Source organism: Anabrus simplex, chromosome 9 (assembly GCF_040414725.1).
Source record: "Anabrus simplex isolate iqAnaSimp1 chromosome 9, ASM4041472v1, whole genome shotgun sequence".
Classification (NCBI taxonomy): Eukaryota; Metazoa; Arthropoda; class Insecta; order Orthoptera; family Tettigoniidae; genus Anabrus; species Anabrus simplex.
Genome location: NC_090273.1, coordinates 76,022,582 through 76,049,155, shown reverse-complemented (window position 1 = coordinate 76,049,155; position 26,574 = coordinate 76,022,582). Strand labels below are relative to the sequence as shown.

At 39.4% G+C, this 26,574-nt stretch overlaps 1 protein-coding gene across 2 annotated transcripts in view; it reads left to right on the top strand.

Moving 5' to 3' along the window:
* The window catches only part of VGlut (Vesicular glutamate transporter), a 511,784-nt gene that overhangs the window by 229,041 nt on the left and 256,169 nt on the right, over window positions 1-26,574 (top strand). The window contains exon 1 of one of the 2 annotated variants that reach the window (XM_067154059.2): window positions 20,167-20,266. The exons of the other annotated variant lie outside the window; for it this stretch is intronic. The gene's annotated coding sequence lies outside the window, so the exon portion shown is untranslated. Of the gene's footprint in view, window positions 1-20,166; window positions 20,267-26,574 lie in introns of those variants that run through there. 2 annotated transcript variants of the gene reach the window in all.

Here is a 26,574-nt window from a genome sequence, read left to right as displayed (position 1 = left end):
ATCTCCCGTCTGCAGTGAATATTATTCTTCAGCCTTTATCTTAAGGTAAGGTAGAACTGTTAATTACCTTTTTTTATTTGCAAAGCAACTTCTACGCTAGACATCTACATTCATATATGTTTGTTCTTTTTTTTAGGTACCGTTCGAAAGTACGCAACAATTTTATTCATCCGAGTAACAGTCTGCAGCACGTGCATTTTTTAAAAAGGTATGTTTTCGAACTTTGAGTTGTAAAGATAACTAGGCTAGATGATGCACCCTACACTACATTCATATATGTTTGTTCTTTTCTTTTTTAGGTACCGTTCGAGTTACAGGCTTGAAAGTACGCATTTTATTCATCCGAGTAACAGTCTGCAGCACATTCATTTTTTTTAAGGTATGTTTTCGAACTTTGAGTTGTAAAGATAACTAGGCTAGCTGATACACCCTACACTGCATTCATATATGTTTGTTCTTTTCTTTTTTAGGTACCGTTCGAGTTTCAGGCTTGAACGCACGCATTTTATTCATCCGAGTAACAGTTTGCAGCGCGAAGATTTTAAGGTATGTCTGACCTCTATTCGTTGAAACTTGGTTTCTTCTAAAACATCGTAACTTTAGTCTATTGATAAATAGTTGTTCTCTTTAATCCTCACGCTATAGACGAGGTGCGTACATAGCTATGTCTGCCCTCAACAGGTTGAAAGTTGGTTTCTTCCGTAACTTTAAGCTATTCATAAATAATTGTTCTCTTCAACCTACATACTATAGACGTGGTATAATTTCAAACACGTACACATAGCTATGTCTGCCCTCAACGGGTTGAAACTTGGTTTCTTCTGTAACTTTAAGCTATTCATAAATAGTTGTTCTCTTTAATCTACATACTATAGACGTGGTATAATTTCAAACACGTACACATAGCTATGTCCGTCCTCAACAGGCTTAAACTTGGTTTCTTCCGAACATCGTAACTTTAGTCTATTGATAAATAGTTGTTCTCTTTAATCTACATACTATAGACGTGGTATAATTTCAAACACGCACACATAGCTATGTCCGTCCTCAACAGGCTTAAACTTGGTTTCTTCCGTAACTTTAAGCTATTCATAAATAATTGTTCTCTTCAACCTACATACTATAGACGAGGTGCGTACATAGCTATGTCTGCCCTCAACAGGCTTAAACTTGGTTTCTTCCGAACATCGTAACTTTAGTCTATTGATAAATAGTTGTTCTCTTTAATCTACATACTATAGACGTAGTATAATTTCAAACACGCACACATAGCTATGTCTGCCCTCAACAGGCTTAAACTTGGTTTCTTCCGTAACTTTAGTCTATTGATAAATAGTTGTTCTCTTTAATCTACATACTATAGACGTAGTATAATTTCAAACACGCACACATAGCTATGTCTGCCCTCAACAGGTTGAAAGTTGGTTTCTTCCGTAACTTTAAGCTATTCATAAATAGTTGTTCTCTTTAATCAACATACTATAGACGTGGTATGATTTCAAACACGTACACATAGCTATGTCTGCCCTCAACGGGTTGAAACTTGGTTTCTTCCGAACATCGTAACTTTAGTCTATTGATAAATAGTTGTTCTCTTTAATCTACATACTATAGACGAGGTGCGTACATAGCTATGTCCGTCCTCAACAGGCTTAAACTTGGTTTCTTCCGAACATCGTAACTTTAGTCTATTGATAAATAGTTGTTCTCTTTAATCTACATACTATAGACGAGGTGCGTACATAGCTATGTCTGCCCTCAACAGGTTGAAAGTTGGTTTCTTCCGAACATCGTAACTTTAAGCTAATCATAAATAGTTGTTCTCTTTAATCAACATACTATAGACGTGGTATAATTTCAAACACGCACACGTAGCTATGTCTGTCCTCAACAGGTTGAAACTTGGTTTCTTCCGAACATCGTAACTTTAGTCGTTCTCTTCAATCCTCATGCTATAGGCCTAACTCACAGCCATGTCCAACCTCTATAGGTTGAACATCGCAACTTTAGGCTAATCTCTATTGGTGGTTCTCTTTTCAGAACTTGTTGCATACGCTGTTCACCTAAACACTTTATTCGAAGAAAGAGAAGACACTATGTTCCCATGCGAGCTGTGTAAGGCAATGTTCACAAGACGTGACAGCCTTGCACGCCATGTAAAAACAAAACATCATCAGCTATCTGCTTGCGACTATAACCCTACTATGTTCCCCTGCGAACAGTGTAAGGCAACGTTCGCAAGACAGGATAACCTCGCACGTCATATAAAATCAAAACACCCTAGCATAACATCTGCTTTATGTGATGTTTGCGGGCTGTACTTCGCTAATGTAGAGCAATACCAGGCTCACTTAGCAGAGGTACATCAAATATCTACTTGCCCTCAGGTAGTAGTAGGGAAAAAGCGTGCAGCTACTGATGTAGCTGTAGAAAGTACTAGTAGTAAAAAACCTAGGAAAAATGAACTTCAAACTATTCACTGCGAGCACTGTAACACTGATGTACCATCTTCGCATTTTCAGGGACACTTACGGAGTAATGCGCATAAAAATAATGCGTGTAGAAGTGGTAGTAACGCAAACATCGAGGAAATTAATACAGCATTTAAAAGTAGGATTGCTAGTTACCGAATTCGCACCAGTCAAAAGTTTCAGAGCACTTCAAACTTTTTAAATTGCGTTCAACCGGATGTACAACAGCTTCTTGCTAAATCTTTGTCCAATCATAGTTTATTTAAAGTTACTTTTGAACTTTTCGCCTTGTACATTAAAAGCACGGATGAATCCGAAATAACGGACATTAAATCATTTAATACGAAGAATTTTGTCATAAGTGAGTCGACTAATTTTGGTGATGTACTTAGGGATGTCTCTAACATTATTTCAACTAAGAGCGAGGAATTTCAGGAAAAGGAATCAGGGTGGGCTTTAGTTGAGATAATGTATCTAGAAGTTAACATCAATAAGTACAATCCTATGCGTGGATCTTCGCACATCGAGCTGCCGACATGGATTCAGCAAAGAAAAGCTGTTGTAAACATCCAAAACAATGACGAAGCATGTTTTGCATGGGCGGTGATGTCAGCTTTAAATTCTGTGAAACGGAATGTAGCGAATAGAACATCATCCTATCCACACTATTCAACGCAGCTAAATTTCGATAGTATAGAATTTCCTGTGCAGATAAAGGATATTAAGCGCTTTGAGGAACTAAATAACATTAGTATTAATGTGTATGGTGTAGAGAAAAAGTCTGTAGTAGGTCCTCTGTATTATACATGTCATAAGAAGAGTACTCACGTTAATTTACTCTATATTGAAAACAGTGAGAATAGCCACTTTTGCTGGATTAAAAATCTGAGTAGACTTGTTGGCAGTCAGTTGTCAAACAGGTGTAACAAAAAGTGGCTATGTGATGGATGCTTGCAGTATTTCAGAAATGAAGATCAGATAACGAAGCATTCCAAGAATGACTGCAATCATGTACGTACAGAGATACCTACTACAGGCAATAATGTTTTAAAATTTACAAATTTTCACAAGCAGATGTGGGTACCGTTCGTGATTTATGCAGACTTTGAAGCCATCCTCACGCCATGCAACACATGCTCACCTAATCCTGACAACTCTTTCACTAATACTACGCACATGCATGTCCCGTATAGCTTCGCGTATTACATCAAGTGTAGTTACGATAGTACGCTTAACAAGTTAGAGCTGTATCGAGGACATAATGCTGCTAAAGTATTTTTAGAAAGACTTGAAAGTGATGCAGTTCGTCTCGGTCGTATTCTGAATAGTAATATTCCTATGAAGCCACTCACCGAAATTCAGTTAAATGATCATGAACGTGCTACAAAGTGTAGCATTTGTGATGGGGAATTTTCCGAAAATGACCCTAAAGTTTTTGATCATGATCATTTAACTGGTTTCTACAGATGTGCCGCTCATTATAGCTGTAATCTTAAGTATAGAGTTCCTAAATTTATCCCTGTAATTTTTCATAACTTATCTGGTTACGACTCTCATTTCATCATTTCACAATTTGGAGCTTCGGATGAAAAAGTAGATATAATCCCTCAGAATAAAGAGCGGTACATTGCGTTTGCAAAGTCTGTAAAAGTAGACGCTGAGCATTCTATAAAACTGAGATTCCTTGACTCGTTTCGCTTTATGGCGAGTAGCCTCGATAAACTTTCTAGTCATTTACAGCCTGAACAATTTACGGAAATTCGACGCGTTTTCCCTGAAGAAGCGCAGTTTAATTTACTTCGGCGTAAGGGTGTTTTTGTTACGAATATCTCGACTGCTTAGACCGCCTCGAAGAACGTGCCTTACCATCGAAACAATCCTTTTACAGCTCGCTGAATTCAGCAGATATTAGTGATGATGACTATTTACATGCACAACATATCTGGGAGCAGTTCCACATTCAAACGCTGGGTGAATACTCCGATTTATATTTAAAGACAGATGTACTTTTGTTAGCTGATGTTTTTGAAAATTTTCGCTGTGTTTGCATGAACACCTACAGCCTTGACCCATGTCAGTATTTTACTGCACCTGGGTTAAGTTGGGACGCGATGTTGAAACACACGCGTGTGAATTTGGAGCTGCTAACCGATATCGATATGGTGCACTTTATAAAAGCATCCATTCGAGGCGGTCTGAGTCAGTGCAGCGGCCGGTATTCGAGGGCTAATAATAAGTACATGCCGAGTTTCGATTCCAGTCAGGAATCTCGGTATATCGTTTACCTCGATGCTAATAATCAGTATGGGTGGGCGATGAGTCAGCATCTACCGGTGAGTGGTTTCCGCTGGCTGACGCAGTGCGAAATTGATGCTTTACAGCTACACGTCCTAGGTGATGAAGCTGATAAAGGTTATTTCCTAGAAGTTGACTTACAGTATCCTAAAGAGTTACACACTTCTCATAATGACCTACCGTTCTGCCCTGAAAATATGAAGTCCCCGTACATTGCATCAACGACGAAAATGCTCATTGCTAATTTATGCGATAAATCTAAGTATATCATTCATTACCGAAATTTAAAACAGTGTTTGCAGCATGGTTTGAAGTTATCCAAAATTCATCGCGTACTAGAATTTAATCAGTCACCGTGGCTAAAGCCATATATCGATCTGAACAATAATTTAAGAACGAATGCGGTTAACGAGTTTGAAAAAGATTTCTACAAGCTCATGAATAATAGTGTGTTTGGTAAGACTATGGAGAATGTTGACAAACGCGTTGATGTAAAATTGATTACAAACTGGGATAATATTAAGAAAAGGTATGGTGCTAACTATTTAATAAGTAAACCAAATTTCCACAGCTGCACCATCATACACGAGAATTTAGTTATTATACAGATGAATCGTGTCAAGGTTAAGTATGACAAACCTACCTACGTCGGCTTCACAGTACTTGAATTGGCTAAAACACTCATGTATGAATTCCATTACGATTATATGATGAAGAAGTACGCGCATAATGCGCAATTGCTCTACACAGATACCGATTCGTTTATTTATCAAATCAAAACTGATGACTATTACAATGATATAAAGCCTGACTTGGGTAGGTTTGATACGAGTAACTATCCTGCAGATAATCAATATCATCTACCGCTAGTGAACAAAAAGGTTCTAGGTAAAATGAAAGATGAATGTGCTGGGAATATTATCGATTCATTTGTAGGTACTAAATCCAAGTCATATTGCATAAAACTCTTAAATGAATTACAAATAAAGAGATTGAAGGGGGTTAAAAAGAATGTCGTTCAGAATCAGCTAAGTTTTGAAAACTATAACAATTGCATTAAAAGTAATCCACCTGTTTTGCATAAGCAAATGTCTATCATTAGAAGCAAGAAGCACCAGTTGTATACTCATTTAATTAGTAAGGTAGCCCTTAATAGCGATGATTGTAAACGGTTTGTCATTCCAAATTCTACCAACACGCTAGCCTGGGGGCATAGTAGTATTGATAAGTACTACTTTACATAAACATTATGCTAGAGGTGTGTGTACTTACGTTACGCTGTCTTACATCACAATTCGGGAGAGGAACGCTGGTACGGCAAGTCTAAACTTGTACATTCAAGAATTGCATCGAGAAGTACGCTAGGGTGAAATGATTCGAGATAAAACTTGTACATACAAGATGTAAATAAATAATGTAGAATTGGCATATTCTTTTATTTTAGGTTAGGTATCACCTTCCTCCCGCTCCTTATTTGCAGGATAGAGTTTTTGTTTATTACTCATAGAAGAAAGAAGGTGATGAGCAGTTTCGTGAGTATAGTTCGGTAAGTATCTCGAGAGCAGAATTTTTTTTTTGTCAAAAAAGCACATAGCTTTGTAAAGCACGTAGAATTTGCCACCACCGGGGCAGCACGGTGATTAAAGATGGTGGATGACAGCTCTGTCAGAAAAGCACATGGGTTTGTAAAGCATTTAGAATTTGTCGCCACCACATAGAGTGTAGCACGGTGATTAAAGATGGCGGATGACAGCTGTCAAAAAAGCACATGGCTTTGTTTCCACGTGGAATTTGCCGTCACCGGGCAGCATGGTGATTAAAGATGGCGGATGACAGCTGCACATGGCTTTGTTTCTACGTGGAATTTGCCGTCACCACATAGAGGGCAGCACTGTTCTCTCCGGATTAAAGATGGTGGATGACAGCTGTCAAAAAAGCACATGGCTTTGTTTCTACGTGGAATTTTTCAATTTGCCGCCACCACATAGAGGGCAGCACTGTTCTCAAAGATGGCGGATGACAGCTGTCAAAAAAGCACGTGAGTATGTTTTCAAACAAGAGCACGTGGAATTTTTCAATTTGCCGCCACCACATAGAGGGCAGCACTGTTCTCAAAGATGGCAGATGACAGCTGTCAAAAAAGCACGTGAGTATGTTTTCAAACAAGAGCACGTAGAATTTGCCGCCACCACATAGAGGGCAGCACTGTTCTCTCTGGATTAAAGATGGCGGATGACAGCTGTCAAAAAAGCACATGGCTTTGTTTCCAAATAAGAGCACGTGGAATTTTTCAATTTGCCGCCACCGGGCAGCACGGTGATTAAAGATGGCGGATGACAGCTGCACATGGCTTTGTTTCCACGTGGAATTTGCCGTCACCATATAGAGGGCAGCACTGTTCTCTCTGGATTAAAGATGGCGGATGACAGCTGTCAGAAAAGCACATAGGTTTGTAAAGCACATAGAATTTACCGCCACCACATAGAGTGCAGCACTGTTCTCTCTAGATTAAAGATGGCGGATGACAGCTAACGAAATTGCCCGCAGCACAGTGCTCTATTGATTAAAGATGGCGGATGACAGCTGTCAAAAAAAAGCACGCGGCTTTGTTTCCCAACAAGAGCACATAGAATTTTTCAAATTGCCGCCACCACATTTCAAAGGTATCTAGCTAAAGAGTACAGCACTGTGCTCTGTTGATTAAAGATGGTGGATGGTAGCTGTCAAAAAAAGCACGTGGGTTTGTTTCCAAACAAGAGCACGTGGAATTTGCCGTCACCACATAGAGGGCAGCACGGTGCTCTCTTGATTAAAGATGGCTGCTGTCACGTGGAATTGTCTGCTACCACAGGTGTCTAGCTAAAGAGGGCAGCACTGAGGTTTGCGATGCAATATGACTGCTATCAAAAAAAAAGCATTTTTCAAATTATCCGCCACCACATTTCAAAGGTAAGTAGCTAAAGAGGGCAGCACTGTGCTCAAAGATGGCGGATGACAGCTGCACGTGGCTTTGTTTACCTCGCGCTAGTTAGGTTAAGTTGGTAGCACTAAGGTTTAGACCCGTCAAGATGGCAGCACTGTCGATGACAGGTGACGAATTTTGCAGCTACTGCGATATAGAGGGCAGCACAGTGCTTTGTGGTTTAAAGATGGCGGATGACAGCTGTCAAAACAGCACGTGGCTGTCAAAAAGCACGTGGCTTTGTTTACCTCGCGCTAGTGAGGTTAAGTTGGTACCACTAAGGTTTAGGTCCATCAAGATAGCAGTACTGAGGTTTGCGATGCGTTGTTGTCTGTCAAAAAGCACGTGGCTTTGTTTACAAATCTGTCAAAAAGCACGTGGCTGTCAAAAAACACGTGGCTTTGTTTACCTCACGCTAGTGAGGTTAAGTTGGCACTAGTGAGGTTTAGGCCCGTCAAGATGGCAGCAGTGAGGTTAGCGATGCGTTGTTGTCGATGACAGCTGTCAAAAAGCACGTGGCTTTGTTTACAAATTCAAATTTCGCGCTAGTTAGGTTAAGTTGGCAGTACTGTCGCGCTAGTTAGGTTAAGTTGGCAGTACTGGAAGAGGCCTCTGGCTGAGGTGGAGGCGGCCACTGGGAGCCGGAGGTGGCGGTGGCGCCAGAACCATCCAATTATACTACTTAAGTCCAAAACGAAAGTAATGGAGTGCAGTCGAACGAAGACAGGTGATGCAGGAAATATTAAATTAGGAAATTAAGTCTTAAAGGAAGTAGATGAATATTGTTACTTGGGTTGTAAAATTACTATCGATGGCTGAAGGAAGCAGGACATAAAATGCAGACTAGCACAAGCAAGGAGGAGCTTTCTTAAGGAAAGAAATTTGCTCACTTCAAACATTGATATAGGAATTACAAAGATGTTTTTGAAGACTTTCGTGTGGAGCGTGGCATTGTATGGAAGTGAAACATGGACGATAACTAGCTCAGAAAGAAAGAGAATAGAAGCTTTTGAAATATGGTGTTACAGAAGAATGCTGAAGGTGAGATGGATAGATCGAATCACGAATGAAGAGATACTGAATTGAATTGGTGAGAGGAGATCGATTTGGCTAAATTTGACGAGAAGAAGAGATAGAATGACAGGACACATCTTAAGACACCCAGGACTTGTTCAGCTGGTTTTTGAAGGAAGTGTAGGGGGTAAGAACGGTAGGGGTAGACCGAGGTATGAATATGACAAGCAGATTAGAGCAGATGTAGGATGCAGTAGTTACATAGAAATGAAAAGATTAGCACATGATAGGGTGGCATGGAGAGCTGCATCAAACCAGTCTATGGACTGATGACTCAAACAACAACAACATCGTGGATATAATCAGCTACAGATTAAGTACCATTTTACACCAAAATATGCAGGTATCACATAACAAGAAATGGGTAAAATTATATAAAGTCTAAAATATGAAGTCCTTTTTGTCTAAAAAGTCTTTCGTTAACTGTAATACAAGGCACCAACTTGGGCTCTTCTTAAAAATATAGCATGACAATTTAAACGTTATAATACCGCTTTGTGAGTTTGGAGAAAATATTGACTTGTGCAGCGTGGGACGTTGTGTGCAGTCATACTCAAGCCAGGTTGTTAAAAGTTAACTGAAAGAACATATCTGTAACAAAGAGGGAAAAGCTGTGGGCATTGAGAACACTGGAATATTTACTATTTTTATTCATTTCCTAACTTAAAAATATGTTTAGTATGTCAGTATAGGCTTAATATTCTTCAATATTCATTGTCTTCCACTGCATGACAATGAAAATATCTAGAAATAGGTTTGAATCTGTCCCTGGATATCGTTTCACGAAATATAGGGGAGTATAAAACTTTATTTGCGCTCCTGTAATCTTTTAGGTTAGGATTCTTATTCTGTGACATTATTATGATGAGGTGTATGGATTACTACAATCTCCGTCAGCCAGAAATGCAGTGCGTGCACACTTAGTTTGATTTACAATCTCTATACATAATTCATCTCTCAGGAATTGACTAAATACGTCTCTGTTTCAGATTCAAGCAATTGTCGAGAATTCAATGGATGATTCCACATTGACTGCCGAGATGGATTATTACTGGATTATTCAGCTCGTGAGTCCAGACCCAGTCACACGCGCACACATCGCTTTCATTTACACACTCCTCACAAGGATTCGAAAATTTTCCTTCTGACTTAGTATGAGCCATAGATCATTAAATTAGCCTCATAGTTACTGATATAAAACTTACAAACATTACTTAGTAAACAGGCTATCCCTCGAAGATTCCATCAAATGAAGGCAATAAAGTTTTATAAATTAACAGTGTGAGTTTTGTGTGCTTTATATCCATACGTGCAATTTGAGCCCAGAAATACCCATTTTCCAATGTTCTCTGATGTTAATCATGAAATTATTAAGGCTGTACGATCCCATCGATGGCGTCGAATAGATTAGATTAAATTAATTAAGCTAAACACTCTCTCACAACAAAACACTTGACGAAGGTAACATTTGCATACTACTAAACAATTTGCCTAAGTCGGAAATCTGGCTCTTTTCTTGACTCGGCTTTGCTCAAAAGCTCACTTAATTTCATCAAGCACTTTGAATTACAATCATTATTGCAGGGTGCTTGACTTTACATTCCAAAGTCCACGGTATAATCCACAAGTTGGTTCTTAAAATGCCAAAGTTTCCATCTTCTTTTCTTCAAAATTCTCTAAATCTTTCCCTTCTGACCAGGAAAGTGTCAAATACCCTGGTGCACATTTTAATACTACGTAGGCAATTAGTATCTGCTGTTTTACTCTATTTGTCTTTAGGTTGGTTCTATGGCGCTGTGGACTCACCAGCCGCTAGATGGCACCGTTGTCTACATCTGTGATAGGTTTCAGTGTTATCAGATCACTAAATCTTGCGCTGTTGCGACGTATAGATAGCCTCACCACTTTTTGTTTGCGCCAAGGAAGAACAACGTTCCATAATCCGTTTTTTATGGTCTGAGGGTGTACCAGGAGCGGAAATTCAGAGAAGACATTCAGTACAATAATGGGACAACGTCTGGCTACAGCGTGGTGTTTACCAGTGGATTGAACAGTTTAAACGGGGTCGCTCGAGCGTGAAAGATGAGGAAATATCGGACGTCCATCTGCAGCCGTAACTAAGGCCAATATTGAACAAGTGCGTGATATGGTCCTGAATAGCAGACGAGTGACTGTTTCCCCAAAAGTCTACATGCTACTTCATTTACCTTTGTGGTCGACTTCTGCATCGCCGCCATACTACCAACACCTCGCACTGCTGCCTGTCATACTACCGTCTGCCTCTTCGCTCACCGCGTCATCGATACGTCACGAATATTTCGTATGTCTACAGAACCTTTCACATGCCCTATATATATACTGAGTCCAGCCTTGACTTTCTCTCTCTCTCTCTCTCTCTCTCTCTCTCTCTCTCTGTGTGTGTGTGTGTGTGTGTGTGTGCACGCGCTCAACATCTTGCTGTGCCGCGTCCTGGTCACGCCTTATCATCAAGACATTAGTTGCTGAGACTTGGTTCCCCATAAACCTCAAAAATCTGGCATTTCTCGCCTCTACTACTAAAATGTTTTCATTCCTCCCCTGAAGGGGGAGGCGGGCCTCTTAGACGGTGACGCCGTCTCTCATGCCGGTAGATGTGTTAGGGTACGTCCAAGATGCACGCTGGTTTTCTGAATCAGACAGTCGGCGCCGAGTCGGCACAAGTATATCCTTTGTTGTTAAGCGGGACTGGCCATAATGCACCTGCGCGCAGGAGGCCTGCGCACTCGTAGTCTGACTCAGATGTTTGCCGGAATGATTAGTTCATTCCGGTTTCATACAACCTACCGCGCAGGCTGTTGATTTTCGTGTTGAGTGTGTTTGACATTTTGGTAACGATGGATATAGAGAATTTGATTTCAAAAGTTCAACTTAATTCTCCCATATGGGATAAGCGAATTAAAGACCAATTCAATAGGAACATCGCCGATGGCTGTTGAAGAAAAATTTATATAGAAATGAAGACTGATGATATACGAAAAATCTGTTTTCGTCGACAAGTAACTGTGGAAAAAAGTGTTTGTACTCCCAGTAAATATATCTTAATTCATTAATTGGATGTATATCACTTCTCATTCGTTTTAACTTGGTTGTAACATTGTCACTTAACAGCACTATAGCTGCAGCCTGTTCTCTTGTTAGTTCCATGCTACACTGATCAGTTGTATCACATATCTTTTCTTTTGTGGCAACTCTGCGCTGACAACCAGCTTTCATAATGGCCACATCCCACCTGCCGCTCGGAGTCAGTCAGCGCCGACTGTCTGACTCAGAAAACCAGCGTGCATCTTGGACGTACCCTTACGGTGAAGGGTTCTCGCCTCTACTCAAGCCATCATGTATTCTCGTAACTTTGTGCATTTGGTTGGAGTGCTATGCTTGATTAGTGCATGTAACTAGTTTTGGAATTGAAGCTTCACGATGTATGACTGTTGGAACGTTATGCGACATTCTCCATCAAAGCGTTACAGACTCTGATAGTTTTCTAAATATTCTGCCTTTTACTTCGCTTGGCCAGGTCGCGTTTCCCATCCCTGCCTGTGATACCCCTCTTCTTCCCCAGTATAGGATTCTTCTCCTTTTTAGGTGCTTTATATCGTGTAGTTGTAGTCGGGTATCTCATTTTATCTGAAATGTTTTATTTTAATCAACATTTCGTGGCCAGTTCAAGTTACTGATAATTCATACTTTGTTATTGTTATTGCTACGTTAGTTTATCGGTCCTCTTGTTGTTTGTAATTTGTTGATTTAAAATACAATTGTTATTGATCTTATTATCGATTCTTTACATATCCTTATTTTGAATCCTTTGAGTTTCCACACGCTTCCCGAACTCTGATAATTGGTCCTCCTCCTTCTTCTTCTTATTGGTTACTTTCTCACTATTCTAAAGCATGGTACCATGTTATAATAAATCAGACTTCTGCCTATTTGGATATTATATTACGTCATTAACCATTACCTGAGCGAACCCGTGATACCCCACACGCCTTGCATAAACTTTAGGGGTACGGTCCGTCAGAACCCCTAGAGTTCATGTTACCCTTGCTACACAACGGAAGAATGGGCTGCCTAATAACCCTGACTCTAGTAATCAGTATTATTTTGTATTGCCCATCCCGAACTATGCTCGGCCCAGAACCACCCGTCAGCAGCAGAGATTGCTCAAAGTAGGTCAGATATGAAGCAGTGACTCTGATTATATGAAACTGTATTTATGTTGGTATACTCGCAGATAGAGGGTGAAAAGGGGGCTTCCAGTAATGACAGGCAGACAAGAGAATAGCTAATTACAGTGTCAGTTGTGGGTCAGTGAGTAATGAACTGTTGGCTTCCACTTTAATGTGGTTTGCCATTAAAGCTTCCATAAAATCCTTCATCACTCTCTAATCCATTACCAAATTCATTGCTAAGAGAACTTCACTTTTATTGCTAACGTTTCAACTTTATAGCCTTACAATTTGTAGTTGTGACTTGAATTACATTAGGGAAGCACCAGTTCATCTGATTTGCGAAATTGTGCACATAAAGTAAGGAAATATTCACCGTAAACATTAATTTGAATTGATAAGGATTGCATCAACATTTTTTATCTGTAGAGCGTTCTTCCCTCAGCTTCCAAACATGAGAGAATTCAAAACGTATTTACGTAATGCCATTTCAATATAGTCCACTGCGCAGTGTTCGAGGACTTCTGGGCCAGGCAGTCTTGACTAACGTTAATAATAATAATAATAATAATAATAATAATAATAATAGTCCATATCCTTGAACACAAAACTCAGAAATGATAGCACTGTCGTAAGACCAGAGGCTTTGTATGCAACGGAATGCCTTGCTTTGTACAAGAAAAGCTTGATAGAAAAATTGGAAATTAAAGAAAGAAAAATCTTAAGGGAAATTTTTGGCCCAGTTAAAGACAAATGTAGCTATGAACTGTATACTCATGTTCAGAAGATCTCTGATGGCATACGTACAAGCAGAATTGCATTTTATGTCCACTTGCTAAGAATGAAACCAGCACGATTATCGAACCAGATCTTTACCTATTTTAAAGATAAGAAAACCCAGACAAGGTGGTGGAATGCGGCCTACAGGAGATGGTGATCACTTATAAAGATATATAAGAGCGCAACCCACTCAGGAGGAAACTAAAAGACCACCAGGGTTTTCAAGAAAGGCCAAGATTGAAGACGGGAAAGACGTGGACAGAGGAAAGAAAAGAGCAACACAGGCTTGGAATGAAGGAGCACTGGGCAAAGACCAAAGCCCAGAAAAGACAGCTGAAATGGCGTGGTCCTCAGTAGGCCGATACGAACAAAGAATAATAGGTTTATGGGCACACTAAGCGGATGAATCCAAAGAGACTGGCACACAAGATACTTAGTCTACAAGAAAAGCGGAAAGCAGAACCTTTACGGCTTGAGTATGTCGACAAGGACTTGGTAGAAATGGGTAACCAGGAGGGAGATTTACTGGAAATAAAAACCTTTAGGAAGAAAACTGCGGGAATTAGGAATATACCGGAGATACTCGTCAAGCCATACAGCATCTCGATTGAAAAGCGACAAGGGAGAAGTCAAAGACGGAAGAACATAAATAAATAAATAAATAAATAAATAAATAAAGACAGCGGTCGGCCCACCCCAGAGGGGAACGGAGCCATTATCCCAGCTGTCTAAAAGTAGGTCGTAGGTCCCTGCTGTACGGGTTGCCTATCTCACGGACCCTAGCCCCATTTTCAATTCAACCCAGTTCAATAATATAATAATACACTACTGTAGGTCGTTGATCCCTGATGTACGGGTTGCATATCTCACGGACGCTAGCCCCATTTTCAATTCAACCCAGTTCAATAATATAATAATACACTACTGTAGGTCGTTGATCCCTTCTGTACGGGTTGCCTATCTCATGGACGCTAGCCCCATTTTCAATTCAACCCAGTTCAATAATATAATAATTCACTACTGTAGGTCGTTGATCCCTGCTGTACGGGTTGCCTATCCCACGGACTCTAGCCCCATTTTCAATTCAACCCAGTTCAATAATATAATAATACACTACTGTAGGTCGTTGATCCCTGCTGTACGGGTTGCCTATCTCACGGACTCTAGCCCCATTTTCAATTCAACCCAGCTCAATAATATAATAATACACTACTGTAGGTCGTTGATCCCTGCTGTACGGGTTGCCTATCTCACGGACGCTAGCCCCATTTTCAATTCAACCCAGTTCAATGATATAATAATACACTACTGTAGATCGTTGATCCCTGCTGTACGGGTTGCCTATCTCACGGACGCTAGCCCCATTTTCAATTCAACCCAGTTCAATAATATAATAATACACTACTGTTGGTCGTTGATCCCTGCTGTACGGGTTGCCTATCTCACGGACGCTAGCCCCATTTTCAATTCAACCCAGTTCAATAATATAATAATACACTACAGACGAGATATGGGACAATTTCATATATGTCTTCCATCATCTATCTCGGATAAATCATACCACCATCTGGACTACAAAATAAAACCGATTTAGAAAGAGCAACCAAGCAGAGTAACTTGGAATCATTACAATAAAAGAGTAATGTCGCGTTATGCATTAGAGGACAGTTGTTTTGACAGAAGCATTATATGCCTCAGAAGCTACATCTCTAGGGAGTCGCTCTAAAATTGATTAAAGTATAAACCAAGAACGAGAAATTCTTAGGAAAATATATGGTCAACTCATGTAAATAGCATATGGACTAAAAGAAAAAAATACAGTCCTATACACAGCAACAGAAACGTTTACTGATGCCGTACGTAGGAGACGCATAAAATCTATGATGACATCTGTAGAATGGACAATACTAGTTTAACTATAATCAATTCAAAGAAGGTCAAGATCAACTGGTTAAAAGAAATTAAGCAGGATTTACAAGTAATAGATGCTCTAGAGGATACCATAAAAATCTTCAAGCCTTTTGAACTCTGGTTGATGAGCATACATTCGGTGAAAAAAGTTAAAAAAATGCCACTGGGGTGCAGTGATCAGAGAAAATGAAATGGCGTATGGCTTTTAGTGCCGGGAGATGTCCAAGGACTTTGACTCGTCAGGTGCAGGTCTTTTGATTTGACGCCAGCAGGTGACCTGCGCATCATGATGAGGATGAAATGTTGATGAAGGCGACACATACACCCAGCCCCGTGCGAGCGTAATTAACAAATGATGGTTAAAATTCTCGACCCTGCCAAGAATCGAACCCGGGACCCCTGTGACCAAAGGCCAGCACGCTAACAATTTAGCCATGGAGCCGGATAGTGGACACAAGAACGTAAAAAGCAATACAACGAATTCATGAAGAGCTTTTGGAAGAAGAAGAAGAAGAAGAAGAAATAGAAAAAGAAGAGGAAGTCAGTCAAAGCTAACAAGTTCAAGCGCGCTCTTTATTGGACATAACAAAGAATAATATACTGTAATAATAATAAGAAGAAGAACTTTTAGGAGATTGATACAAAATTTCAAAGATTTCCAAGAAAAAGAAAAGAAGGAACGAAAAGACGGAAGAAAGAAGGAAAAACCTGATAAAATAGTGAAGAATTATTTGAAAGCAAGAAAGGAAGCAGGAAACAAACGGAAATGAATGCAGTGGCCAAGATAAAAACATATAATAATACAAAATAATACACATACTGTATCTTCATTACAGACTGTCATTCCTTTCAGAATTCCGTATACAAACATCTTTGAATGAACTGTGCGCCCCCGTGATCCTAAATCTCCAGACAAAATCCATCATCAGTCAGGAGCACTAAAACAAAACCAAACCGCATGGTACTACAGACCTGAAAGTCCTACCAAGGGACCCCTGCTGGGCACAATGGCCGGTAGATTACGAGATGTCGTGTGGTCGGCCTTTATACTTAGATCTCTAGACCGGAGTCGGTGTCACTAGCGACACCAAAAATTACCGAATAAATGTGCAACAAAAACGCGGTATGATCTTCATAACAAAATTTCTCTATATTATCAGTTGTTTCATATATCCCTTAGTAATTTTGTCGCCATAAGACCTATCTGTGTAAATGCGATGTGAAACAAATTGTAAAATAAACTTAGTAACTTGTATCCTCTTACACAACATGCATCATTAAGAATTTTCAACTATACACCCGCACATCTGCTATGAACAATATACTTGAAATTTCTTCCTCATCTTATTTTTGCCCCTTGACATTGGTAACAAACTTTGGATTTTTTTTTTGCATCTCTAAAAACTTGTTCACTAGTTCTGATGCCTGTCCACTGCAGAATGTTATCAAGCTAGAATATTCCTCGTCCAACAACTGGTCGATTTTCAATAGTACCTTGTAGAAAGGTGTTCAGGAATTGATTCGTTTCTCTTCACACAAATGGGCCAAAGTATGTGAGGCCACAATGTTCGGAAGCTTTTTCTTATCATATTCATCCTCAAAACTCGCCCCATTCTTCTATGTGCCCGTACAGTACAATAAACAGGCACATACTCACTAGTTTCACAATTCAACGAATTACTCGTAAATTTCCAATTGTGCAGCCTAGACTTGCGATGGGTGATATTTCTCTACAAAAGTAGTAATAGTTTAATTGTTAATTCTGAGTTCTTGGCACTTTTAAAATTATTAAGGTCAATGGTAGTTAGAACAGCTACTCTTCCAAATTCTCCTCTTCATTGACAATTCACTAACCACAACAGTACCGTCCGTATAAATGACACATTGGACTTGAGCTCGCCAATTAAAACCTTCGTAACGGATTTCATTGTATCTAACGAATCATAAAAATACTTCCCCCGCTCATGAATCACGAACTACAAAATCTTAAAGGACTGTACGATTTCCGTAACATTACTACAAATTAATTTCGTTAATTAACTTTAAATAATTCATTATAACAAAGTATTAATTTTTATGCTCGTTTTTATTCTCATTTTTATACACTATTCAGTAAGAAATTTTAAAGATGTTTTAACCAGTCCGTGTGTTTAAACTCTCCTTGTTCTTTTTTATTGTGATTCGCAAAGAACTTGGAAGGAATTAGTTGTCTTTTATCTTTCTTAGACGCAAAACAGCAATTGTTTTTTAAAATTCTTTTAAAAATTTATCCGTGTGTTTTCTTGGTTAAATTTCTTTTAATATTTTCTTGTACTGTGCATGTTAGGTGGAGATAGTCCATACAAGGATCAAAACATGTACTAATTTGAGATTATATTGACTATTTTTATAACTAAATTAGTTATAATGTTATAATGTTATTAGCTTTTACGTCCCACTAACTACTTTTTAAGGTCTTAGGAGATGCCGAGGTGCCGGAATTTAGTCCCGTAGGAGTTCTTTTACGTGGCCAGTAAATCTACCGACACGAGGCTGTCGTATTTGAGCACCTTCAAATACCACCGGCCTGAGCCAGGATCGAACCTGCCAAGTTGGGGTTAGAAGGCCAGCGCCTTAACCGTCTGAGCCACTGAGCCCGGCAACTAAATTAGTTGTACGGTATTAATCAGGTTGATATTTATTTTAATAAAATTTCCTTACGGAAATTATTTGTTTTAAAATGTACTATTCATTGGACAAACGCACGAAGCCACTTGCCCTAATGGACATTTTCCAGAAAACAATTTCCCGAACTACCTTTCCCCGAGTGGTAAATTCCGCAAAACTAGTAAATTCTAAAAAGTAGGGAATATGAAAAAAATGATTATTCCTTTATTATACAGTAATATACGAGTCATAACGAGCGAAATGGATTGCGAACTGGGAACTTTCCATTCCTTCTGAGAACTTCCTTTTCTTTACTTCGTTGCCTCCTATCAGCCTCAGTCTCTCACCCGCTTTCTTCAAAATGGACCGTGTCTTTAGGCACCAATGAACTCCAAGATCTATGATGTAGGACTTATGTATGTTGTTAATACCAATGTCCCACCTTGTGATATTTGCTTTAATCACATCTTCAAAGCATTTTCTTGAAGCTCTGATATCGCGTTTACCCGTGATAGCTCAGAATGTAATATTTGTTTGGAAAGGCGGTTATTAGGCATGCCCGTCAATTGTGCCGAAAGATGAATGGCTAAATGGCCCGCAAAGGTTTCAAATTATGAGTCTTAGATATCCCTATCAAACTAAAAATAAAGCAAATTTCGAAAATCGCTTCCTTATGTCATGTCTTCCATGGTTCAATACCCCTAGGAGTTTTTAAATTTTTTGAAAATGTCCACACCGAATATATTTTATAAGGGCTTAAGTGCATTGGCTCACATTAGCACTGGTAGTGATACTTAAGTGAAACAATGTATTGACTAATATTAGCGCTCGTAGTGGTAGAAAAAAGCAAACTGCTAACCTAATCGACCGGATAAAGATGATTAAGAAAAGGATTGTAATTGTTAGGAATAAATAAAGAATATATATATCATCTCGTCATACATTCTTATATTTTATTTGCCTAAAATTCGTAGCTTATATCACTAGGATGTTTTCAGCATTCAGTTGCTTGATTTTTGGTGTAGGCTGAATGAACCTCTGAGCCATGTACACGTCTGGAAGTCGAAATCACGTTTCTTAAATTTTTCAGCTTCCCGACAGGGCATCCAACCCACGTCCTTTCGGCTTAACAGAGCACGCCTTTACCGGCCCGATCGGGAAGCCCTTAAAATTACCGGACGAAATGGCTAATAAATAAATTATTTAGCGTTGGCAGCAATGGGACCAATACTAGACTGTATGTCATCTTGAATCCAGTCTCCCAGTGAGTTCTGCTCTCTATCCTAGACAGACGAGAAGGCCGTTGGCCGGTTGCTAGGAAGCGTCTTGTTTCTTTCTATTGCCCTTCTTCTTTGTCTCTCTCTATCACTCTTTCCTCCTCGTGCTTGGTCTCTCCCTTACTATATTAAAGCTTCAGGATCCTAACAAACAAGACCAAACGACAGATCAATAAACCGAAGCGAGGGGGAGAATGAACGAAAGCTGCCGACAATAGCTGGAGAGACTCACGATATTGCTCTCAGAGGAGGACGAAAAGAGGAGTAAAATCACCCCCTGCTACCCCCCCCCCTTGTTCATCCCACCAGCTTGCTTATGACACACCAGGACATTCGCTGAACTACATGTGTTCTCGGTACTGAGGCTTAGTAGTGCACATAACCCGGATGCTCAATCATCCACTTAGACCACATCATTTTCTAATAAGAGAATGTCTTCCTTTCCTGAAGTTGATTTCATGATTACCTCCACTATGATCACGTGATACGGCAAGTTACTTCGCATGCTACCCAGTTCTTATCTGACAGTTGGACGGTATGCATATTAATTTGTGTGTGTTTCGGTGAGAATTAGTGTTTTACCCTACTTATGAGTTTTAATAATTTCAGGAAATGCTTTCTTCTAGTAGCTACATCCTAAATTAGGTAAAATGTCAACCAGTTCATAGATATGCATTCTTACGGAACGTGTGAAGTGAATTGATATTTGACAACCTCATCTGTGTCCTTAATTAACCAAAAGGTCGCTAAAAACAGCATGCGGCGAGATTTATTAGCTACTAGTACATAAGCCGTCTTCGACACAAAAAATTAATATCTATAAAGAAATTGGAAATTCTAAATTGATTATTAATATATCTGATGAATAAAGGTTACATTTCCCAGCTTTTATGTGGCATTCGAATTGAATCGAAACAGATAAAAAAATCTACTTTATTAATATGAAAATTATGGAAATGAAATACTCCCTACTGGAGTGGAGAGAAGTGAAGACTTCATTTAGATGCGTTCCAAATTTTCAATATTTAGAGATGTAAAGACAATTTAAACATAATTGCTTATATATTTCTAAATATTTTCGAACGTATTTTCATAGAATCTGATTATGTTTTTCAAAGATCGAAACATGTCATTCAATTTGTAATTTTGTTTTATTTTCACGTATAATTATCTTGTCAGATGTTCTTTTTCAAGTAATTTATACATTCATTTATGTAAAATTTGTTTCGATATACTGTAGAACCTAACAGTTGTCTGTCTGTTAGGTCATCAGCCCAGAGGCTGGTTGGATCCTCAAATAGCACCACCTAAGGTTATGCGGTTATAAGGAAACCGTAAAAACCAATGGCAGCACCAAAATGAGGCGTACTAGGCAAGATGAGGAGTGAGGTAGTTTGCCATTGCTTTCCTCACTGAGTCAGAAAGTGCTATTGCAGCACGACTGACCCTATGAGCAACACTTTTGATAACACTCAGATGCACTAGTCGTGCTCTGAATGTCGTTACTCAGCACCACTCATACCCCAGCAGCTTCCATATTGTCACAGCCATGGATGAGACTGGGACTTCGGTGGAAGCTACACTTTACTATGGCCTGTGCCAAGAGATGGATACAAAAGTACTGCATCCATCAAGAAATGGCAGCAGGCAAAACCTAACAGTTATAAATGAAAAATTATCCTGTAACATCCGCCAGCGTCCAACAGTAACAACCATTCAGCAATGAACTGAAAAACTGTACTGATTACTATGTTCACGAGGATAGTGTGGTCTCCCTTGAAAATTCAACATTGCCCCTGCAGAGAAAGGAGCTTAGTGTGTCCTGAAAGAAAACGCTAACATTTAATCTTCTAACTGGATAATCCACAAGCTCTGTAACATGCGCCCGCTGTGGGTGGAGGTGGTAGGATAATACCCACGGTACCCTCTGCCTGTCGTAAGATGCGACTACGAGGGGCTCTCAACTTGGGGGCGTGGTTTGGCGACCACGGAGCACTTAGCTGAGTCCTGGCATTGCTTCCACTTACGCATGCCAGGCTCCTCACTTTCATCTATCTTATCCGACCTGCCTTGGTCAACTCTTGTTCTTTTCCGACCCCGACGGTAATAGAACATTCAAGGCCTAGGGAATCATTCATTTTCACGCCCTTCATGGTACTTGTCTTTCTTTGTCCGATACCTTCATTTTCGAAATGTTGGCTGCCTTCCATTTTTTCTCTCTGATAAGTGTAATATAGAGGATGGTTGCATAGTTGTACTTCTTCTTCTTCTCCTTCTTCTATCGCTTTTCTCACACCTGTGAGGTCGCGAGTGCGAATTGTGTCGCACATGTATATTTGGCCTTGTTTTACCGCCGGATGCCCTTCCTGACGCAACCTTATATGGAAGGATGTAATCACTATTGCGTGTTTATGTGGTGGTTGGTAGTGTGTTGTCTGAATATGAAGAGGAAAGTGTAGGAACAAATACAACACCCAGTCCCCGAGCCAGAAGAATTAATGAAACACGATTAAATCCACGACCCGCCCGGGAATCGAACCCAGGAGCCTCTGAACCGAACGCCTCAGTGCTGACTATTCAGCCAATGAGTCCGGTTGTCTAGTTGTACTACTTCCTCTTAAAACAATAATCACTACCACTATATCACGCACTTTCTACAAACATAATGGACGATGTTCATTTACTGGCGGGGGGGGGGGCGGGGCTTCCCAGTTAGAAGAAGTTGTAACGCTCAATTCGTTCATTTGGAATTGTTAGAGCGCTAGGGAATAATCTGTGTTAATTGTTGTAAGAAGTAAAACAAACTCGTGCCCTAAGCGACTCATTAAAGGCATTGCCCCACCAGAATACCTGCAGATATTGGTATGCCTCGTGGTTTTCATAACGACTTCGTTAACGTATTGTTTTTCTTTTTTCCGTGAACATACCCACTGCCTCTACCATCAGAGAATTGTTTAGTTGGTCTTATGAAGCTGAGTGTACAGTACTTCTCCAGTCATCATTCCAGAATTAGAATATTTGGACTGGCCAGAAATGAAACCTTCGGCCCCCAGATAAGAGGCAGCTGTAGTATTCAACAACTCGCAGTTACTTAATTTAGCACAGCACTTCAAGTTGAACAGACTGTTTATCCTGCATATTGTCGTTGAAGGTACAAAATGTCACAGTGCATTTTCTTAAGATATGCAGTCCATCAGAACAGTCATCATTCTGTTCGTTTTCCTATGAAGGTTTGTTAAGGAAACAGAACCTTGCTTTGCTCTACTCTAGGAATGTGTGTTTGAGTGACATATTTACGCACTCCTACAGCATACTGTATTTAGGGGGAAGTCAACGATAATAATTCAGAGTTTGACTTAAAAAATAACTGTGGCCTTGCTTTTAAAGATAGGGTTTTCATATTTTGCACATGTAATTAAAATATATTAGTAAGTATAAATACTATATTACAGTTAGAAACATTATATATTGTGGTCAAAAAGTTGATATAATTTATAGACAATCTATGTAAAAAAATTGCACAATTCTTCCATGCCCAATGGACATATTACTATGAAATTTGTTGTGCATAATCTACAAACGTAAATTCGTTTTGGGAACTAGAATTTTGAGAGTTAAATGATTGTGTAGATTCAAAATTTTTAATTTCCAAAATTTTTAATCTCATTTTTCAATATACGCTATAATATCCTCATAATTTGGTTTCTAACTACTGTATTTTCCTCATTGTAGTCCTTAAACAATGTTGTATTGCTATAAGAAAGTACTGAAAATTGGATTGCTCTAGCTTTAATAGTTACTGAGAAAAGATGCAAAAACATATGAAAAATACGATTGCATGGAATGAGAGTTTAAAAACTGTATTAGCATTCGGTATGAAAATACTTCTTTCTTGAAGCCAGAAAATTAATATCCTCCATTTGAATAGTGTTCTTCATCATCCTCCTGCTTTCTCTTCTGTGATCACCGGGCGAGTTGACCGTGTGGTGAGGGGCGTGCAGCTGTGAGTTTGCATTCGGGAGGTAGTGGGTTCGAACCCCAATGTCGGCAGCCCTGAAGATGGTTTTCCGTGGTTTCCCATTTTCACACCAGGCAAATGCTGGAGCTGTACCTTAATTAAGGCCACGGCCGCATTCTTCCTACTCCTAGGCCTTTCCTATCCCATTGTCGCCATACGACCTATCTGTGTCGGTACGACGTAAAGCAAATTCTTTCTTTTTTATTTTCTTCTGTGATCTTCTCTGTTGCCTTGCAGTCTGCTGTAATTTTAATAGATTGGCTTCAGCTTTCGCAATCCTCTTTTGATCTATTTCATTCAATATCTGAGTAGTACTTATGCACTCCTAGTGCCATTGCTGCCTGCCTTAGAACTTCAAAACTGCCTTTATTCTCCTCATTAAACTACAACACGACATCATAAGCAGCAATAAATAACACTTTCAGTCCACAGAATGTAGTGTTTGAACACTGAACCCACACTAGATTGTTAAAACTTTCATTCATGTTTTGTGTTTTTCCATTAGTACACTCTTTCAGTAGTTCTGAGTCGACTAGAACTCGGAATGTTTTCTTTATTTCATACATAACCACCTCATGGAATGAATGTTTATATATGTGTGTGGTTCTATCAATATTGTATTTACACCAGCCACCCTTGGGACAGAGATAATGCGTAGGCATCTCATCTAAGGACAATTTATGGAAATAGATTGTCCATTCTGGTTTTCGCATTGCTTCTATGCTACTGTTATTTTCCCTCATTGTTTTTCCACATAATACTAGACTTTTGAGCAAGTCTTCCTTTACCTTCCAAGGTTTTTCCATCTTCTAGACGAACACTTTTCTTTTCTTTCGATAATCGGCGCAGCTGTCCTCCAATCTTCTTCTCAATATGGCCCAGACATTCAAGTTTTTCAATGTTACATTCATATAGTCTGGATTCCTGCACACATTTGGAAGACTAAGAAGCAACATCACCTAGATATTTGATGTATCTAACAACACATTGTGCTTGCGAACGAGAAAACATTTCAATCTCAGCATCTGACTCCATCCTATCACTTGACCCAGTATAATTCTGATAACATACAGTTTTATGTTTTTCAACCCACTCTTTATCTTTTCTTGTTGAACACTGGTGACAATATTTAGACTTTATTTGTACATCTAATACCTTACCAGTGTCAATACTTATGATGGAAGAGATACCATATAGAGATGTATGCCCCGTTTCCATCCAAGTTCCATCCACAGATACACACAAATCTGTAGCATTTTCAATACCGTATTGTCCACTAGCACTAATTACAGCTTTCTTTTCTTCCACAACAGTCGCAATTGCCATTTTTCATGCTTTCTTTGGCAAAATCACAAACAATTTTAGAATCATAACGGTTTTCAGTGCTTAGTGCGGGTGAATTCATATTGCTACAAAGTATATTTACTGTTTCTCCACCTTTACCTAAGCATCTCATACCATAGACTAACCTGATGTTGCTTTCTTACATGCCATTCTGAACTTTTTTTGCAGTGCTAAATGCAAATTCATAATTACAAACTAAACTTATGGCACTACAGTCCTTGAAGGGCCTTGGCCTACCAAGCGACCACTGCTCAGCCCGAAGGCCTTCAGATTACGAGGTGTCCTTCTCGGCCGTTATTTTTGTATTTCTAGACCGGGGCCGCTATCTCATCGTCAGATAGCTCCTCAATTCTAATCACGTAAGCTGAGCGGACCTCGAACCAGCCCTCTGATCCAAGTAAAAACTCTGACCTGGCCAGGAATCGAACCCGGAGCGTCCGGGTAAGAGGCAGGCACGCTACCCGTACACCACGGGGCAGGCTATGATTACACTACACATAATTTTCATGTTCCTTGCAATCCCAACTCTAGTTTCTTCAACTGATTTCGTACACCAAGTATTTTTACAGTTTGAACAAGCACAGAAGCAGCACTGCACAGAAGTTCTAAATCTATTATTCTAAATCCAGAAGATAATAGCTGTGTATCACTCACTGTCTTATTTAAATCTTGAAGTAATAAGTCCATCTTTGATGATGATGATGATGATGATAAAGATAGGTTGTGTTCTGATGTTGGTACTGGTACTACATTTGCTGCCTTGGTATAACGGTTACCACAAAACTTTCTGTTCTTATAGACATTATTTACTATCCCCATATTATTTCATTCACTAACCTTACAGAAGATAATACGCCTAGAATTCAACCAACCAACAGACCTAAACAAGAGACTCGTTTTCCATGCAGTCAACTGTTTTCCGCTGCATTCTGGTGGCAGAACAATGAACTAGAAACATAGAGATGGAGAAAAAAAGGAGAAATTTAAGCCATAGGTATGCACAAGAGAGTTGTACATTAGCTTACAGGAATCCTGAATTCAACAACAACAGAGTAGGTTGAAAGTTGGTGTGACACATCGCGCACATTACAATTTTTCACCATAAAACTTTGTCAAGATGAAGCCGACATTATGAATATTCAAAAAACACCATTTCCAAAAAATAGAATTTTTCACCCCCTCTCATTGACATCCCCGCTTTGGTTGATTTTTCTTTACACCTTCGTACAGAAAAATAAACACAACGATCATTGTTCTAAAGGACTACATTTACATATGTGGATGGCAGGCATGTAAAGTCTTAAGGAAAATAATGGTTAGTAAGAGCATTGTGACATTCGAGGTATTGTTTCTTTACCGATGATATGTTCCCTTCTATGTGAGTTTTCCTGAAAAACTGGGCGAATATATAAGAATCTGCAAAACGTAGATTATATTATACATTAAGACAAAATAACAAATTACTCACACTGTTGTATTCATACTTCATCCCCTGACTAGAATGTTTCCTGAAGTTGTCAATCTCAGGAAATGAATGTACGATTGTCAGGATGTCGTCACAGAGGAAACAGTCTCCTCAAAGCACGCTGAA